At 44.4% G+C, this 19638-nt stretch overlaps 1 protein-coding gene across 1 annotated transcript in view; it reads right to left on the bottom strand.

The window, feature by feature from the left end:
• PAPPA2 (pappalysin 2) overlaps positions 1-19638 on the bottom strand; it is a 219805-nt gene that overhangs the window by 8880 nt on the left and 191287 nt on the right. The window lies entirely within an intron of this gene.

The raw sequence follows: 19638 nt of genomic DNA, 5'->3' as shown, positions 1-19638 counted from the left end.
TGAGGCTCTTCTCTCCTGACCTTCCAGGGGCTCACTGCTAAAGCTAGCCACTATGAAGGAGAGGTCAGGATGATTGCGGGAGGAAGAGGAGCCGGAGGAAACTGTGTAAGGGGAAGAAGAAAGGGAAAACAGGTGGGTGGCCCCAGGCTGCCCGTCACAGGGCCCGCCCTCAAGAAGAGTTCCATCAACTCCGGCTGACTGGCTGATAATACCTCCACTACTCGAATTAGAGGAAGAACATTTCTCTTGGACAGCTTGCCACAGAACTCATGACGGCATTGATGTTTCAGAAAGGTTAGTACGGACTTCTAACCTCCAGGTTGGGATCTCGGTCAGAAGTGAGATCCCCAGAGGGAAGGCACAGGCCAGAATCCTGATGTATTGTCTTGAGGAGGGTTTTAGACAGGAGAAGATATAAATAAGTTTTTGCCGAATGCCTAACACATTTTCTTTCTCCCACATCATTTCGCATCAGTCCCCTCCAGTTATGTGAATGATAAATCGGACTGCCCCTGTTTCTAACATATTGGTTAGGTTACACCAGGCCACCAGGCCCAAAAGAAGCCCTTTTTCCAGGGCTGAATGGTGACCTCTGGCCTGATTCTTGTTCTTCTTTCACGGCGTGGGGCTGCCTACTGTGTCCGTACTGTTGGGCTTCTCCATGAGGACTCTTAGAATCTCCAGGGCAAAACTTGGGAGACCTTTGTGGCCCCATCAGGGACCCTGACGACCAGAACACATTTGCTATGTTTTTGAGGGCCACATCCATGAAATGCTCAGGCTAGGTGGAGCCTTGAAGACCACTGAGCACAAAACTCTCATTTTACTAACGGTGAAATGGAGCCTTAGTAGGTGAAATGTCTTGCTTGCAGGGCTAGTTAGTGGCAGTCCCGGGAACAGAGCCCATGTCTTGATTCTCGGTCTGATGTTCCTGCTACTATACCAGGCCACTATCATGTAATGATCCCATTAATTTATCGGGAATGCTGGGTACCATACATTTCTTTGGCACCTCTATAAAAAGGGCTTAGGTATAGGAGCACTAATAGTGCAGTAAACCCAGAGATCCAACACAGACGAAGAAAAGGTCATATATATCATCTCAACCCCCCCCCCCCTGGGTCCCCACAGCTTCGCTTCTGTTTTTCTGAAGCTACCTGGCCCTATAGCTCCTTCTGGTCCTAGGGCTTGGTCGGCCCGTATTTCCCTACAGGCTGATTTCCCCTGGAGGAAGCAGCACCAAGCTTCCATCCTATCAGCAGATGCCTCAAACCCAGAAACATTTATTTCTGGCCCTAGAATGTTAAAGCCCGGAGTTTCTCTGCTCACTGCAGTCATCTGAGGGAAGAGGAAATGAACTCATCCCCCTCTCCAGTGTTCACCCCTTGGGGTGGGAGGTGCCAAGGATCTCACGTTTGTGGGTTTGAGACAGTCTTCTCGGAAAATGTAAAATTAAAATAGGCAGATACTCTGAGACGGATGGAGCAGAAAGAGTTTCTTAGATACAGTCTCGTCTGGAAAATCTCATTTGGCTTCCTGGACCCAGAGAGCTGGCCCTGTCTCTGTGCTACTATGGGACACGTGAGCCATATATGGATGTGACAGGACTTAACACTTTGAGTGTGTGATCAAGGGCTCAGGGTCTAAAACTTTATTTAGTCCCAGAGACTAGTTCAGTGCCAGAGGCCTGCTAGGTTCTCAACAAATAAATCAATATGATGATGGCCCACTACATTTCCTTAGTATACTTACTGACAAGATCCTTCCTTTTTATTATTCCTCTACTCTAGAAAATTTACTAGGCATGTTGCTTTATAAGAATCATATAACTTAGACCCAGGTGGAACTTCTTTGGGCATGTAGTTCTTTTCCGTTTCTTTTCTTAGTATAAATATAAACACTGTAGACAGACACTGGAATTGAAATAGATTATATGTGTATATAAACAAATAACCTATTTCATGGAATTGAAATAGATTATATGTGTGTAAATACATATAATCTATTTCAATATTCTACTAGGTGCAGTATTGGTATACATTCATTTCTGAGTAGGAACAGAGAGTAGAATATACTACCTAAACGTTCTCCTTCCATAATAACCCAAAAAATATTGGATCAAATTTAACAATATCCTTTCAGTTCTACAGCTGGGAAAATAGGAAAAGAAAGAAAATCACCAGGGGCCAAAACAGAAAAAAGAAAAAAAGCTGAAAACCAGAGCAGACAAAGAAGGCCCTGAAACCACGGCTGTCCTAGAAATGTTTGCCCATATCTATAATAGGTGGCTGGGTGTTAACAGCTGATGGGGAATAGAGGCCCAGGTCTGGGCCTTTGCAAGGTAGGGGACTTTGAAGTGACTCTGTATTTTAACACGACTGCCTTTGTGAGGACTGCTATGCGATGACATAGTCATGCAATGATGTTACACAGGTAGATTGACTCACTTGGAACCACGAGGTTTGCTTCCACCTAGCAGCCCTGAAGTCTCCATGATTCAAACCCAGGCTCTGGCAAAGCACGAATCACTAAGATAGGAAGGACCTACCAAATTACCAGCTAATGGTTGAAACTGCAGAGAGTACCCTCTTGAAGGCCAAGGGTCTACTCTACAAACAATAGATAGGCAAGACGTAGGTGAAAGGAAGGCAATGGTGGCACACATTCTGTTGGATGGGCAGAAGGAAGCAGCCTTGTTTGGTGACCCCTAAGAGAGGGATCAGGATTTGGGGGTCTAGTCTGGTGGTCTATTATGCTTTACTGGTCCATGTGAGGTCATCTAGTTTCCGTGTAGGGCTTCAAACCTCTGCCTGTGCAAGCCACCAGGCCCTCAAAGAAAGAAAAGCAAATGTGTACTTTTATAGAGTCTGAATGAAAGAGAAGCCTGGTTATAACCAGCTTATTTTATCTGACAGCAAAACCAAAGCACAGTCTCAGAGCAGGTATCACCAAGGAGTGCAAAAATAAAATCTCTTCTGAGAGAAATAGTTGGAACCAATTGAGATGGAAAAAGAAAAGCAAACAGAATAAGGTCAAATGACTTCTTTGACCCATAGTATTTTCATCTGCTTCAAGGTGCCCAGAACTTAATAGCTCCTGCCCAGGAAAATGATTAGGGCTGTGCGTTATGGTGACTAAGGGCATGGGGTATGGTGTTAGATAAACCTATGCCCAGATCACAGCTCTGCCCCTTACCTACTCTTTTACGCCGAGCGAGTTACTAGCTTCTTTACGCAGCAGTGTCCTCGTTCGTGAATGAGAATAACACCTACCTTGCAGGGTGGTTGTAATGAATAAATGAGCAAATAGAGGTAAAATGCTTAACACAGAACCCGCCCACAGTATGCACTTAATGAATCCTGGTTGTGTGAAGGCGTTAGGAACACAGCCTTTGCTTCTGCGGGTGTGGGTCGGTGTCTGAGTTCCTGCTATAGAGTCTGGTTAGAAAAACTTCAAGATTCTGCCACCGATGCTTTAGAGCCAAAGCCATAGAAGCTGCCATCCCTGTGAGCTTCCTGCCCCATTCATTTGCACCAGAAATACGTCCATCTGAGTCATGATGGAGAGTCAGGTGACAAGGGAAAAGGGTCTGGAACTCATCAAAACAGAGGAAGAAAGGCCTGGCTGGCTTCTGGAAAGTAGGGCTCTCCTCAAAACCATCGTGGTGACGGGTGTCTCAGCCTCTGAAAAACCCCAAACCATCCCTGACAGCTCTTCCCTGACGTGCACCACAGGCAAACAGGAAGGTGAGAAGACTCTCTGTGACTTGCTGTTCAGCCAAAACTAAGCTGCTAGCAGCGGCTTTCGTGCACAGCAGACTCACCACCCCACTTACAAACAGACACCAACCTGCTTCCCCCCCAGGAGCTTCGCATCCACCTCCACAGTGGGTGTGGGGCGGGGGTGGGGGGATTTAGAGCCCCGAGAGGTGAAGATGGGGCGGGGAGTATTCACGTGGAGTCTGCATTTGTCTGCCAGAACAACATCTGCTCAAAGTTAGAGGCCAGCTTCTGAAGAGACAGCCAGGAGAAGAGAACATTCTTCCACAGGTCTTTGTCACACTATCTTAGGGGGCTTAAAAATAAAATGGCACAGCCCTCCTGCAAACCTGTGACCTGGCCTGTAGAGAAATGCTACTGCTACTGAAGGGAGTGTGTCCCTGGCCCTCCTGCGACCCAGAGGTCTTGACTAGGGTAAGACCCTGGCCCTATCTCCCCCAACCTTTACCAAATCTGCAGGATGCTGTGACAGCATCCACTCCCTGCCACCACCTGATTTATTCCCCAAATCTCCATAACCACTCATGAGGTCACTGCCTGGCCCCTCAGTATCAAACCAAACCCCAACCCCATGTCCCTAGCAAACAGAAATCCTAAAACCGTTTTTCTCCTCTTCCATCAGTCTCACTCGCATCCGTGCTTTCCTTTTCCTCTGGAGGCACTGGTCCTGTGGGGTCGGCTAGTGTAGATTTTATGCCAGGGATTCCCAACTGTTTCGCTATCAAATGCTGATTTCATGGCAGGGCCGTCCTCCCTCCTTCCCAACCAGACAGGGCCCCTTCCCAAGATGCTATCTGGTGACCACGGCAGCCGTCCTCCGGGTGTCCTGACTGCTGGGTTCCTGGCCTACTCATGTTTATGACGTAGCAGCGTCTGTGCTCGGGCTCCCAGCAAGAACTGACAATGACGTGCTGTCAGGCCTTATCATGTCTCCCTTGCGAGGCTGGTGGGCCCATTCATCCTCACGATTTGGTTTTTGTTGTTTTCATGGCGGGAGTGGTCCAGGTGGCTGGCAAGCTCTCCTGCCACAGTTTGTTGCATGGCACTTGGCTGTCTTCCTTAAAACAGGAATGGATTAACAATCGTTTGTTCCAGGAGTTTTCTGCCTCCTCTCCAGCTAAGTGGAGCCCACCTACTGTGTTTCAAGGTCAGAGATAGAAACTTTGAACACAAGAGGCTTGAACTCTGGAAAGGACAGGGGGACAGGCCCACTTTTGCCTCGTTCCCTTTACTACCCCTGACCCCTCTCCTCGGGCCCCTGTATCAGCACAATGCTTGACACACCAGAGTAGGTGCTCAACAGAGCGCTGGTGAGTGACCCTCATAGATCCCGATCAACTTTATGAACTATGAAGGCAGAATGGTTTTTCTTTCCACACCTCTTGCTCTTCCTCCAAGATAAGGAACACTTTCTCTATCTTGTTCCCTGGCCTCCCCAGGTATCTGCTCTCACTATCAATTACTCTCTCTAAAACATCACCTGAAAATAGCTTAGGACAACCTTCCAGGCAGAGGTGCGCTAACAGTAAATTCTTACAGAACTAAACTTCAAGATTCAGAAGAATGAAACAGCAACATTTCAGGCCACCTGAACATTTCAGGCACCTGCCACTCTGGAGGTGGCCATCACTCAGCCCCTCTGCTCTTGGCCCTCTGCCAGCTGTTATGTTAAGACCATGCCCCACATGACACCCACAAAGCTGCACATGCTGTTCAAGGGCTCACACAGCTCTGGGAGGTGAAGGAGGCATCAGAGGTGGAAAACTTGCAGCTGGGGGACAGGGATAGAAAGGTACGTGCATCCTGGAAGGAGGCCCAGGGCAGACTGGGATTCCTGCTCTGACTGTGAGCCTTTTCCTCCCTCTGTCTCTTGGTTCCTTAGCCGGGCTGCAGTTCATGGGAGGTTGAGGCAGGCCTGAGCTGGCCGTGGGATGGAGGCACCACCGCAGTCTCCGCCAGGCGCGCTCAGCCCCCAGCCCGCGGCCCCACCACATGCATTCATGCCAGGTAGCTCAGCATTTCTTGGCTGCCCACGCCTGCCCGTGGAAGATGACCGGGAATGCAGACTGTGGGAGGGAACGACAATATTCATTGTTTGGATTAAATATTTTTCTTGGCCCTCCTGCTGTTTGCTGAGCACCCTTTTTTTTTTTCTGTCCCATTCTCTCCCATGCCTTCCCTCCTCCCTTCCTCCATCGCTCCCTCTCTCTCTTTCTCCCTCTCTCCCTCAGCAATCAAGCACACTGAGAGAAATGTTGAGGAGAAAGCAGAGACTCCTAGGGTGGGCAGACCTGCTTTAGGAAATCAAAGTGGTTGGCAAAGCCTCTGTCATTCTGATACCACACCCAGCTCGTCACAAAGACTTCACTTTGGGGTTAAACTAAATCCACACACTGCTTTGGATCTTCAGAAGTGTCCATTGGCAGGGTATAATGCATAGCAATTGTTTTGTCCCGTTTTCTTTCTTTCACATATATGTAATATGTATGTATGTATATGTGTGCACACACATACACATAAATATGGTTCATGTATGATATAAATACATATACTTTTCATATATAAGATATATGTCTGTATAATATTTATATTACAGACAGATAACATTAAAACATGTGCTTTTATTTTATACAGACACACACATACAGATATAATTTCTCAAGAAGCTCCAGGCATAAAGAATGAACCTAAAGTAAAATAGTTTTACAAACTACAAACGATCACGTAGGAGCAAGAGACTATTTTCATTTATATCTGGCATTTGCTGTATATAAGGCTCTGTACTACAAGGTTGCACTCAAGACCTTATGGAACCCTCACAATAACCCACTGAGGTACGAGTTATTATCATGCCCATTTTACAGATGAAAAAAACCAAGGACCAGAGCTGTAAGGAATCTGTCTGCAGAAAAGATGTAGAGACACCATCTGATGCCCAGGCCTGTGCTATAACCATCCTGATGGGTCCACGCTGCCTCCAGCATTATCATCATCTAATAATGGCATCTCCCTCTCCACTTCTCAATACTGCACACCCGGTCCAATCCCTCACCAAAACTACGGGCATGAAGTCGCCACTTTCCATCTGAGGAAAAGTCAGTGTCACAGAAATCCATGAGAGATGTACCATCTAGGATATTTAACTTCAAAACATACCCTATGAGCCAGGCATGGGGCTAGTTGCTGGAATCCTGGGATCTCTGATCGACACATAGTGTATCCCTATGTACAAGGCAGCACAGTAGGTTCTATGCATGACAAGCTTTGCCTTACAAGAAGCTTTGCTGGCATCAGCACTGAAAGGCCGAATCTGAATAGCATCTGAGACAATGGGAAAGAAACCACAAGCCAAGGGGGGATTCATTCCCAAAGTAATTAATGACACTGCTAAGAGCTATAGACGTTCAGAATAGGAAAGGAGCTGGGACATTTCAGAAAGGCTTTATGGCGTACGTGGGATTGGGCTTAGTCATTGAGGATGAATAGGATTTGGGTGGAAAAGTAGGGAGAAAAATTCCAGCAGGAGGGCACATAGAAAGCAAGATTTCAGATGGAAAAAGAAAAGATGTATCTGTGGTTTTCTGCCTCGAGTATTAAGGGCGCGAGTTTGGAAGTAAGTCAATATCTCCAACCACAGGATTCTAGACCTTGTCCTCAAGACAACAGAGAACAATAGAAGGGGGTTCTTTCTTTGAGCAGAAAAACATGATACAAAAGTTGTGCTTCAAAGGCTGGATCTGGAGACAGTGGAGACTGTTCAGGAGAGAAATGGCGGGGTCCAGAGCAGGTAGTTGACCTCAAGCAGAGATGAACTGAGAAGACCAGAACTGGCTGGTTGTTGTGTGGAACAGGAAAAAGCAGATAAGAAGCGGTATTGTGAAGGAAAATTGTCAGGACTTGGCAAATGCTCATGTGTGGGTAGAAGACCCCTGGAGACAAAGGTTTAGCGATGACATTTTGACTATTCAAATCATGATAAGCTTTCCTCAAAGACTTTGCTTATTAAAAAAAGAGCTAGAAAGAATCCCTACTGAATCTAAGGACTGGGTCACTGGAAATAGAGCTGATCAGTCACCAAGTCCTGTCGTGTCTCACACTGAGACACTAGGCACAGTTTCTTTTTCCATATAAACACGGGCCTAGAAGGTCCACACATTTTCTCTCCTGCCTGATTTCTGCCAGGCTTTCCCCATAACTTAGACATGACTATTTTATCACCCCCAGTAACATCCAGGTCCAGCCGAGTTGAGGAATGGCAGGAGGGAGGTGTCATGTTTATTCTAGTACATTTTCTTGCCAATAGTCTTGTTTCTTTCAGTCCCGGTCTAATTTTGAGTTCCTGTGTCTCTGAACAGCTCCAGTTGTGTGGCTGGTAACTGTGGTTCTCATCCTCAACCTGTCACGCCATCCTGGGTTGTCAGCCCGGCTGTTCTGTTCTCCGTTAATTGGTCAACCCGTCCAGTCTCACTTTCACTCATATGGAACCTATTCTCTGCACAAGTGTCTTGTTTACGTTCCCTTTATCTACGGGATGCTTGTCTGTGTATCTTACTCACTCACCCATGGAGCGGCTGCATCTATTTCACAACATGTTCTCTAGTCTCATTTCCTTGGTCTCCGATCCTGGCGAAGCAGGGTTCATTGGCGTGCTTCCTCTTTCTCTGGCTTAAAGCTTGCAAAGCCCAGGGAGGTGTCCTCACAGGTGGCCAGCATCCCGTGGTCATCTCTCTGTTGAGTTTTCTAACAGTCCTGCATTCCTAGTTTATGTGTTGTTTTGTTTTTAATCTTCCTGCCAGTTTAAGAACAGGGGTTCTGGAATCAGACCGCTGGGGTTCATTGACTAGTTCCACATTTGGACATAAATGCAGCCCCTCAGTTTCCTTATCAGTAAGACAGGGACGGTAATAATTCCTCATCGTATGCACCTGGCATAGAATAAACACTCACTAAAGTTACCGAGACCAGGAGCAATTTTTTGTTTGTTTCCTGAGTGTGGTGAGCCTCAATACTGTGGGTGTTGGTAGGTCCCTGTCTGTGAAGGTGCAGAGTAGCCCTCCCAGCAGTGGCTGTTAGGTAACCTGGTCATTCTTCCTGTCTGTTAACGATGACCAGCAATCCCAGGGACCTTATCAGTCACCTTGCCCAACTATGGGACAGAATATCTACATGTAACAGAGCTCAGGCAGGCAAAATCCATAAGCAAAGTTATCTGAAATAACTAATAATCTCTCTTACCTTCTATTGTTGACAGCTGAGGTATGACAGCAATGCCGTGTCAAAGTTTGTCTTTAATCCCCTGGTCTTCCCCCCGCCCCTTTTTCCCCACCTTCATGATGAATTCTGCTCCCTCTGACCCACTCCCGCCACCAATGGATCCATTCCTACCATAGTATCTACATTCTCCTACCCTTCTGAAAAACAGCTCACATACTGAGGGGTCAATGACAAATCTGGGTCTACTACTAAATAAAAGGTAAAATATTAAGGCAAAGAATTAATTGTGGAAAGTTTAGGACTTTGGAGCTACACGGAGGAGATAAGTATTTGAGGGAGAAATAGGAGCACACATAGCACCTCCAAAATTACATAGTGGAGGTAGCTACTTATTAAAAAAAAAGCCAAAAAACCAAAAACCTGGAAAATCCAGTTCTATGTATCAGGATATTTTTTTGCCCAGGTGAAGTGAGCATGAGCAAAATAGATGTTGTTATGGACTGAACAGTATTCCCCCAAAATGCATATGTTGAAGCCCCACCATGATGGTATTTGGAGGTGAGGCCTTTGGGAGGTAATTAAGTTGAAAGGTTATCATGAGGGTGGGGCCCTCGTGATGGGATTAATATCTTTATAAGAAGAGAAGCCAGAGCTTCCTCTCTGTCACGTGAAGTCACAGTGAGAAGGTAGCCATGTGCACACTAGGAAGAGAGCCCTCACTAAGAAACTGAGTCAACCAGCACCTTGATCTGGGACTTCCCAGCTTCCAGAGCCGTGAGAAATAAATGGCCATTGTTTAAGTTCCCCATTCTGTGGTATTTTGTTATAGCAACATGAGCAGACTAACACACACGCCTTATTTAGTGAGTTTATTAACCTAGCTATTTTTACTAAAATAGCCGAAAGAATTCCTAGAGAGCCTGTCTGGAAAAAAAGGAAACGTGAAAAGAGGTAAGAGGAGGACAGGTAGGAAGCAGCTCTCCGGGAGCCCCAAAAAGTAAAAGATCATTGACTTCTGCTATCAGTTACTAGGCAATTCTGGATGGTTCTGGCCCTCAGGCTGGGCTCCTAGGGCATGAAACCAGGACAGGGGAGTAAGGCCAATAAGCTAGGTAGGTCTCAACTCAGCTACAGTGTCATCAGGGTAATAAGTGGTTCCACGGCCAGAGACCTAACAGCATTGCAAACATGCTGTTTAATATTTCTCACATTAGAAAGCCTTCAGTTGAATCTAATCTTATTTTTAATTAGTCCTCAAGTTTCCTGGTGAGGCAGATGAATATGAGTATCCCTATTCCACTGATGGGGAAAATGAGACAAAGGGCCCTGCCCCAAGGTCACTTGAGGAATGAGCGATAGAGGTGAAAATTAAACTTAAGCATTTTAAACTTTCAAACCAGCTCATCAGGGAGAGGACATCCGGGAGTGGATTTCATCTCTGCGTGTTCAGGATCTTTCACATCTGGATGCATATTCAATTTACTACTTGATTTCTCTAATTAAAATATAAATTTAAAAATAAAGTAGTGACTCTAGTTCTGAACCACAATGTTGCATATTCAATGCATAGGAAATTTACCAAATAATACATGTCAAGAGCAGTTAAAGAAGAGAATAAAATGAGCATCACTTAGCCAAATGTGAATACTTATTGACTATTTATGGACTGTTTAATATTAAACTAGATTGTGGGGGATGGGTATAAACACAGAAGAATGAAACATGCCCCCTGCCTTCTAGAAGCTTCTCTAACTGACATTCACAATAGGTACACTGACAAAAACACAAATAGCACACACGTACAACTGCATACACATGAATCAGCTCTTCTCTTTGTTCCCCACAGTAGATGTTTAAACATTATGTGTCAGTAAATTGTTAGTTGAGCGTATCTCACAGCAAACTGAAATAGTGTGAAGCAAGCTCAGGCGCCATCACCCACACCCACTCCGATCCAGTTCACTTCGTCTTCAGCTCCTCTCCCATCATCACACCCAACATCCAAATAGTCACCGCTCTACTGCAGAAATAGTTTTGTATTCAGCCTCTTCTGTCTCATCTCTTTCCACTTCCTCAGTTCAGTGAGGTGGCTGTTACATTAGTTCAGGTGAGAGAGAATAAGGTGCTGACGTTCACGGTCAGAATTTGCCACCATGATTTTCTTCCTAAAATGTAAGTCTCAGGATCTTTTCTCTGTGACGGAGACATTTAATGCCCACCTGTTATCTGTGTGTTTCCTTGTGTTTCCCTGACTCATGTGTAGTGGTTTGAGGTCACATCACTGGGAAGGCAAGCAGAAATGAGGCATTAATTGTGGTCCAAGGGACTCAAGGGTTACTGGTCTCTCTATTTCTTCTCAGCCTCTTTGGAGGCAGCCATGGAGACCACATTTTGAGTGGACAGGGGAATAACGTGGAAGAGATAGATGGATGCTCTAGAGAGTTACACCAGACTTGTCATAAGTGAGAAATGCATCCTTGGTCATGTGAAGTCACTGAGATTTTAGAGTTAATCTGTGACCACAGCCTATCCTGATTAATTCATATTCTATTTATAAGCCTCCATTAATTCAATACTCGCTACAGGATGAAGTCCAAACTCGCTGGCTTGCTGGCACACAAGAGCCTGAGTGATTTAGCCTAGCATACCTCTTTAACCTCAGATTCATTCCACACTCATTCATGTTTCCTTAATCAGTTTCACTGAATAGACTGATAATATTTTCTGTGATGTACCTCTGGTATTACAGGGTTGTTTGTTATATGACATTATCATGGCAATGCCTGAAGAATTCAGAAATCGGTATCAGAAGTGGGGTGCTGCCACATAAAAATCTAATATGTGTGGGATTGGTTCTAGTATGGTGTATCAGGAAGCAAAGGAACTGTTTTAGGAAGCTGTAAAAATGGAATAGCTCATTATGTAGTGAGAAAATATTTGATTAAATATTTCCTGTGGTGGTGAGGGAAGTTACAACTTGTAGGTCAGAAAATTTACTTAACCGCCTATTGACTTTGCGTAAAGAAGATTTAAAGAAGAATACTACTCTAAACAGGGTTAGTTAGTGGTTACTACCTTCTTTTGATAAGGTAGGGCAAGAAGAGATGAGCTCAGAAAAGGCTGCTGCTTTGTCAGCAGAATTGACGGGGAATACAGAGCACTAGAAATTCTAGGTCTTGTAGTACCAAAAAACAAAGCTGTTTCTCATTTCCAACCAGCCAAAGATAAAACAGAATAATGCTTTGTGTGAGACGGCTAAGACTGAAGTTAAGACTTAACCTCAGGCAAAGACCAAATCAAGGGGTGGACCATTACATCATTTGTTAAGACTGAATTAAAGTGGCACCTAGGACAGCCTTGCAGCTGAACAAAATGACTCACAGAAAAGAGACTAGGAACTTTGTCCCCGAGAAGCTCATAAAATCAGAACACCTATAATTAAATCTATAGAAAGAGTCACATCTTGAAAATACTTGTGAGGATAGCTCTTGGAATATGGATTCAACTGAAATTGAATAAATATGAAATCAATAAAGTGTGTGAGAATTGAACTGCCAAAAGTACCATCATCTTGGATTAAAAGAGACTTACTTTTAGAGAACATAAAAAGAGTTTTGGGTGCCCTATATTCTAGGGGACCCAGCAGAAAGCAGGCTGAGGAAGCTGCTTAGCTTGTAATAGGGGATGTCCTCCCATGCTCTGTTTTTGTGACCCAAGGGGATAATGGAAAAGGGAGAACTTCCAAGAGAGCACAGCCAAGAGCCATGAAGGACAATGAACTTGGGAGCTATACCCAGGGATTAATCAAAACCGTTAAATGAGTAACACTCCCTACTCTTAGAGCAGGAGTTTTTGCAGCTTTCTTCAGAGATATTTCGGAATTGTTGTGGAACAGTGACTGTTTCCTGCCTCACTATTCTCCTCGGAAGATGTTTATTGTTGTTGTCATGTTTCTGTTCTACTTTGCCCATCGGGTGTGTGGAAGGCAGAAAACTTGTGATTTCAGTACACTGGGCTCCCAATGAAGAGAAGCCACAGCGTGACCTGATGTGAAGTCACGGCAGTCTAGATGTCAAGCCTGATACGGTGACTGGATAAGACTTTTGGAGTGACTGGGCATAAGCTGGAGTGAATGTGACTGTAACAAATGTTTGCTGACTGGCTGATAGTCTGTGTCCACCGTTCCTTTCACTCTCTCTTCCTTTGCAATGACTTCACTGCCAGCAGACTGTAATTCTCCTTCCTACTAATTCTTGACCTAGCCATGTCCTTTGCCTTGATCAATGGAATGTGAGTGTGTGGAACATATGCTGCATTGGACCAGAGATTTTGAGTGTCCTGGCATGCCTTTGGAGACACGTGGAGCAAATCTAAAGCATAACCTAAAACAGAACCACTTTAGTCAACCTACAAAGGCATAAATGAGAAATGAATTCTGTTATTAAAGGACATCGATACTCGGGGATTTGTGACACAGATTTCAGAAAAACCTGATGACTGCATTGGGCCACTTCCTTTGCCATCTGTGGCTTTCCATCAGTTCATCCTTCAAAACCCACTTCAAGTAGGTACCCATCTATAAGATCTTCTCCACATAATTAAGGCACATTATTTGCTTAATTCCCTGTGTGTCCATGTGACTTAGTTCGTGTCTTTGTGTTATTACTCATGGGGTAGCAATTTACTCTTTTACTTTGACTGCATACCCTGTGTTGGGAACTCATTCATTTTTGTAATCGTGACATGGAGTCGGTACTCAAAAAATATTCTTTTAAGTGAAGAAGTGAATAAATGGACCTGAAGGAGGGATCAGAGTTTAGCAACCATGGTGTAAGTCGGAAAAGGAAGATATGACACTTGTACAAATCCTAGCCATCGGGGGGGGGGGGGGGGCAGCAAGCTTTTAGATTGAGAGAAGGTAGGAGGCTCATCCGGAAAAAAAAAGAAAGAAAAAAGGAAAGAAACAAAAACAAAAACCTGGATGAATTTGTTTTTTCATGTGTTGGAATTTGGAGCTTAGATTCTGTAGCTGAGTTTGGAGAGGTAGGAAGATGCTTCTCATGCATGAAGTATTGTTCATTCCTTGGTTAGAACATGTTTTCTTTGGGGGGTTGCTGTGGTTTCTTTTTCTCTTTTCTTTTTATTATTTTCCAGCGTTGGAAGCATCTAATGTTTGCAATAACAATAACAACAACACAAATATGAGGCTGGCCCGGCATGAATCAGGAGGGAATTTGTTCATGTGGTGGGTGCAGGGGGTAGGAAAAGGGGGTGGGAGGCGGAGGGAGGGGAGAAGAAAAGAAAAACACAGTTGCCAGGAGCTCAGCAGAAGAAAATGCCGTGCATGACACGTGGCTGGCACCGTGGACAGCAACATCTGTTCTCGATGAAGATCCCCCCCGATGCTGCTGCTCTGTGTGTCTGTGTGTGCGTGTGTGTGCGTGTGCGTGTGTAAGGAAACACCCGGGCGCTGTGCTTCAGGAAGCCTGCTCGTCTGAAACGCTGCCCTCAGTGGCGGCCTCTCACCGTGGGTTAGATCTGCAGCCAACTTAGTCTTGAGAAGTATGTTGCAGGCTAGAATGGGCTGTGGAAAACAAGCCCGAGAAAAGCCACAAGCGCCTCCTGACCTATTTGAATCCTCCGCCTGCCAAGTTCTCATTACTGACCTTACATCGGGAGGAAAACAATCTATAAGGCTCTGGAGAATCTGCTGGGGAAACAAAAGGCTTACAGGATCCCTGGGCTAGGGATACTGAGACAAGGGAGAGGCAAGGAGTCTGTTTTCAGAAGAGGTGCATGCTTTGGGGGTTTTTGTTTGTTTTGTTTTATTTTTATTTTTATATTTTTTAGTTTGGCTAAGCATTCAAAGGCCCATTTTCTCTCTTGTCACTTGTCACTTTGTTCAATGAAATAGGAAAAGAATAAGGTAGAGGGTGTGTGTCCTCCAGGGATGGTGGGTACCCTCTTAAGAGGGATCTTGTGAAGGAAGGTCACCCCAAGGTGTTGGGCGGGAGCCGGGATGCTGCCAGCTCAGCCTCAGATCTGAGCTGTTCGCCCCTTAAACCAGGTTCTGAAGCCCAGTTTGGGTACCTACACGTGGAAGGGTATTTCTTCCACAGGGACACAAGACTAGCTCAGAGCTGTAGGCCTCCAAGAAATCAGACTGAGCTGAAAGGAGATACGCAGAGGCTCTGCTTCCCACTGGTTCTTGCTACAGCTGTATACGTGCAGCTCCTCGTAGTTCCCTCGGTCGGAAAGCCAATGGGCAACATGTAGGACGTGTCACCTGAGGTGGTGTTGTGCCTCAGCCTGGCCTTGCTTCAGACGTCACACACAGGGATGGCAATAATGACGACCATCCCATACACGTGTGTAGCATTTTAGTGTCTACAAATGCTTTTACAAAAATTATCTCATGAGAGAGCAAAAGAACATGGTAAGTCAACCAAGGGAGCTCTTATTTTCCCGTGGGAGTTCAATGACTTCAACTGTTGTCACATCACTGAGGAGAAGAAAGGCAATATGTGGAATCAAGCTTTCTCTTTTCAGTGCACAGATAGCTTCAAAGAACTCAAGGGACCCTGGGAGTCCAGACTTCATCCATCGTCAAAGTCCCAGGTCAGGACCACGTGAAGTGTAGACTTAACAAGAACAATGAAAAAGCACTCAGTAAAAAAGACTCTTAAAAGAGTCATAACACTCAGGATCTCGGCCATCTATTTATTCTTCACACATCAGCAAAATTTTCCTTTTCCCCACAGTAATCAAGCGGCTTCTTGAAATAGTTACCCTGCTGCCAATCCTCCCCCAACTCAAAAAAATATGTACTGAGAATGTACCATGGGCCAGTCACTGTACCACTGAGGTATAACAGTGAATAAAAGAAATAACAAGTCCCACTCAGTGGAAAAATAGACATTAACTATAACAAATAATTATTTAGTGAATTAGAAAGTAATCGTCCTATTGAAAAATAGGGAAGTGTAAGGCAGTGCTATATATTGGGGGATAAGTGGAGAATGAGAAAGGGTAGCTGTAATTTTCAATCAAATGGTCAGAGAGGGGACATTGGGAAGGCTGTTAGCCTCTGTAAAGACTGGCTTTTACTCTGAGTGAAGTGAGAAATCCTTGAAGGGCTTTAGCAGAGGAATGCTTGGCTTTCTCTTACATTTTCACAGGACAATTTGGCTGTTGTGTTGAGAATGGACTGTGGTGAGGTGGGCTAGTAATAAGACTAGTCAGGATGCTACTGCAATAACCCAGGTAGACGATGACAGCTCAAACCAGGGTGGCAGCAGTTGGCATGGTGAAAAGTGGTTGGCTTGTGGAGACATTTTAAAGGTATGGCTAGTGGGATTACCTGATGAATTGGACGTGGAGGGTAAGAGAAAGAGCGGGATTGAGATGACACCAAGAATTTTGTCCTGAGCAACTGGAAGGATGAAGTTGCCATCGACTGAGGAGGGCAAGTCCGCACAGAGAAATGAGAAAGCACTGCACCTGAAATCCTTGAATTCTTCTGAATTCCACCTGCCGCTCTGCTCATGTATCTTCAGTCATTGTGACTGCCTTTCCACCTGACTCAGAGCCAACAGTATCTGCAATCTCTTCTATTCCCTCTTTACCTTGGGTCTCCTGACTCTCAACCAGATCACTACCCACAGCCAATAAATATATTTGAGTCTCATCCATATCAAAAGCCTTTCCATGGACACTCTTTTCACTTAAGTTATTATTGCCCATCACATTTCTTGTACTGAGGTTAGTAGCAGAGGGGCAGACATTGCTGGTCTTCCAAATAAACCTAGAGGTGTTAACTGGCTTTTTAAACTAGGTACATGTATTGCTTTTACAGAATTAAAAGTAAATGTAAAAATATTACACAAAAATGTAGCTAATAAGGGCAGAGCTGAGATTTAAACTCCTTAGTCAACGGTTGAAATGTATATCTTTTTACTACACATGCTATTTGCTGCCATTTGTAAATAACTGAAAGCAATTCGGGCGTGTCACCCTTTTCTTTTGTCATTACTTCACTGTTGGGTTACTCAGAAGAACAGACTTTATATACTTTAAAAAACAAACCATGAGACTTAAGAGAATATCTTGCTTGCACTCAGTTATTGTAACAAGTGTTTAGTAAAATAACTTTACTTAAAGGAGTATCTATTTTAGTAGGACGAATTAGAAGTGATTCAAATTATATGACCTTTCTGAAAGAGCTTGTCTATACGACTACGTAATAAAGGTGTTATAGAAATGACATTGTGGTAAGTGGTAGACTAATCTGTGTCCTATAGAATTTAAGGACAATCTCCGTGAATGTATTGAGCCATGCTTAGAGTGCATTTAAAACACACTATAGACACACAAAAAGAAACATTAGTGGAGCAAAGTCCCCATGAGAAGAAGAAAGGGATAGGATTATTTATAGATATAAATAGCCTGATCGTATTTGCTTGCTCCTAATTCTCGTAACCTTAGCATAAGAATTGGGAAGCACCTGGAAGGTTGGGCAGGTGGAACAAAAGAAAGTAGCTTTGCTGTGATGGCAACGTTGTAGGCAAGTGATATTTAAATTGTCTGCAAGCCTGGGCTAAAAAAAATAAAAATAAAAATAAAAAATCAAAACAACAGAAACTAAGGAAAAGCACAGAGCAAATCAGAAAACGGGTAAGAGGAGAGTAAGGGACAGCCCATGTCTTAAAGAGAATTAACAGAGTTAGAAAGTGGCCCACCCAAGAGGCCCAGAAGACAAATGAAGCAAAATACAGCCTCTTGGAAAGCCCACCAGGATGTCACAGGGTGGGTCCACGGGAGTTTCAGACAAGCATACATTCTCATGAATGTTGTTTATCTCCATGAGGTTTTACAATTTGCATGATTGTGCTTTTAATGTTTCACTTAAAAAAAAAAAAAAAGCAGGGGGAAAGAAAACAATGGTTTTTGCTTTCAAAATGAAAACCTAGCCCTAATTAACACTTGGAGTCTGATTTTCAGAGATTCCAGCTGGATGATCTTCAAGAGAGCCCTGCACCGAATGGGACTCTGGACAGGCCCTAAATGGCAGCAAAATTCACAAACAAATCTCCAGGGGATTGGAACATGGCAGCCAGTGAGCCTGGAAGACAGCTCCAACTTAAGCTAATTTTCAATTTTTATCTGGATTTTAACACATCCAACATATTTAGATTTAGATTTGTAAGGATCTACACTATCCCGACCAGAAGTGGAGTCGCTGTCCCCATGACTGGCTGCCAGGCCATTATTCTTTCCACAGTAATTAACCCCCTTTTTATAACCCCTTTCTTGCCCACAGACACTAGGAAACTTGGTGAGTCTGTGAAAGAAAAATAGCCCTTATGACCTGTTCTTTGAGAAGCAGGGAAGGAATGATTGTTATACCTGAATTCCAAACAGCTAAAATATGGCAAAGAGAAGTTTAATTGTTGGCTATTGTTTAAATGACAAAGTATAAATAAAAAGAAACAAGAGACGTTAACTTCACAATCACATAGTACCCAAGGGTTGGCATATAACATTGGATTTTCTGTCTATAGACACCATAAAGATTCATTTTTCTCCTTTTAATAAGGAATTTATAAAGACACACTTAGGTGAGAGTGTTTTTTCAAAGATAACTAGCAATTTCATGTGGTCACATGTACAAGTTCAAGTCTTGGGCATTTACTAGAATTCATTTGTGACTATCTGGTGATGAAAGAAGCTTACTAAAGCATAGTAATGGAGATAAACCTTACAGACAAAAACTAGAAAAGAAGGGCTGAACAGGTTTCAGTCTGAAGCTGAGGGGAAGAGAAACGAGAGAGATTTGGAACCAGAGAAGGGATCTAGTATTGGTATATTCTTCAAATCCCTCACCACTGTCACTATTGGGCTATTTTCCTCAAACTCAAGGCCAGCAAGTCTCAAACCTGAGCATGTATTGGAACCACCCGGAAGGCTGTGTACGACTGGCTGTCAGACCCCATGCCCAGTGTTTCTGGCTCTGAAGACCAGGGTGGGGTCTGGGAATCTGCATTTCTAACAAGTTCCTAGGTGATGCTGCTGCCACTGGTCGGGGACCACAGTTGTCCTAGGCCATCTGGTTCTCCATAGGCCCGAGTTTCACTGCTCTCACATAGGAGTCCGGAGTGTCAGAGAACACCACAGGCCGGACTCACTCAGGTCTGGAAGTGTTTCACCCTGGAGAAGATGCCCATTCTTGCTTTCCTGCAGGAGGGCCTAAGCCTGGTTCAGCTGCCACAGGGGATGGGGGGGCTTCTGCACTGGCCTCCCCCAGACGTGCATATGTTTTCATTTCACCTTTTAGAATAAAGACCCCTCAACTTTGTGGTTGTGCTGATAGGTTTTGTCACCCTGCGATGGAGCGTCACATTGTCAGATATGAAGAGCTATAACACTTCATCTATCCACCTACGTCCATCCATCTTTCCTCCTTCCTTCCTGCCTTCCTTCCTCCCTACCTTTCCTCCTTCCTTCCCTTTCTTCCCTTCCCTTCTCCTTTATCTCTCTCTGTCTCTCTTTATGTCTGTCTCTCTCTCTGTCTCTCTCTATCTCTACCTATCTATCTGTCCGTCCGTCTGTCTGTCTGTCTGTCTGTCTGCCTGTCTATCTATCATCT

This window comes from Rhinolophus sinicus, chromosome 11 (assembly GCF_057876585.1).
Source record: "Rhinolophus sinicus isolate RSI-liver-muscle chromosome 11, RSI-T2T, whole genome shotgun sequence".
In the NCBI taxonomy this organism is placed as follows: domain Eukaryota; kingdom Metazoa; phylum Chordata; class Mammalia; order Chiroptera; family Rhinolophidae; genus Rhinolophus; species Rhinolophus sinicus.
The sequence above is the reverse complement of the archived record's forward strand: the minus strand, read 5'-3'. Positions and strand labels throughout refer to the sequence as shown.